Here is a 1,260-nt window from a genome sequence, read left to right as displayed (position 1 = left end):
ACTATACTTCCGATATTGAGACTGATCAACTTGATATCGATTGTTTGGTGTGTATAGGAACCAGATGGCGCCTCGTGGACCTGGTCGGGGATGTAAGAGAGATCGTACTAGTACTCAGGAACCGGAAATCAACCCGAATAACCCGGTAAACTTTATGGCGGTGTTGGAGAATATGGCTGCTACTATGCAGGCCACTGCGGAGGCTCTTGGGCAACAGATAAACAATAATGGCAATGGCGGAAGTGGAGCTCAGGGACCGATGACACTGGCAACTTTCTTAAAGGTTAATCCACCTAAGTTCAAGGGAACCACTAATCCGACTGAAGCTGACACCTGGTTTCAGGCCATGGAGCGAGCACTGCAAGCGCAGTTGGTGCCTGAAGAACAATGTGTTGAATTTGCTACCTATCTGCTCACGGGGGAAGCATCGCATTGGTGGCAAGGGGTCCGACGTCTCCTGCAGCAGGGGAATGATCCTATCACCTGGGATACCTTCCAAGTGGAATTTTATAAGAAGTACTTCCCGAATTCTGCTAGAACGGTCAAGGAACTTGAATTACTGCAACTGAAGCAGGGTACAATGTCCGTATCTGAGTATACGGATAAATTTGAGGAGTTATTCAGGTTTTCTCGTATGTGTCAAGGAACCCCAGGGGACTTCGAGGAATGGAAGTGTATTAAGTATGAGGGAGGACTTCGAAATGAAATCCTGAGCTCCGTTGGACCGATGGAGATTAGGGTCTTCTCCGAACTTGTGAACAAGAGCCATATTGCTGAAGAATGTGTGAGGAAGGCTGTTGAGACGAAGAATGACCGTCAGGAGTCCCACCACAGAGAGCACAATAAGGAATACCCAACAAGGGGTCAAGAGTTTAAGAGAAGAGGATACCCACAACGTCTTCCCCAAAGGCGAAATGACCTTGCGACAAATAAGAATTCCCAAGGAAAAGGTAGGGAAAAGCAAATAGTGGTTGTTTCAGATGTTTTGAGCTGTCAGAGATGTGGAGGTGAGGTCCCAAATAGACCGTGTCGTTATGGTTCGGGTTTGTGTTACAATTGCGGAAAGCTAGGACATGTGAAAACCACTAAATTGGAATGCTGATGCGGTACTGAGATTGGTTTAAGGAAACCCGTGACGGGTGGTAAACTCCAATTTTTGGGGAGGAACTGTTGAAAATTTTTCCCAAGATATTGAAAGAGCGTTGGTTATGGTTTTGAGGATGATTTTTGATATGAGTAACGTTAACAAAAGAGATGTGT

This window comes from Arachis ipaensis, chromosome B01 (assembly GCF_000816755.2).
Source record: "Arachis ipaensis cultivar K30076 chromosome B01, Araip1.1, whole genome shotgun sequence".
NCBI lineage: Eukaryota > Viridiplantae > Streptophyta > Magnoliopsida > Fabales > Fabaceae > Arachis > Arachis ipaensis.
Note: the sequence above shows the minus strand (reverse complement) of the source record.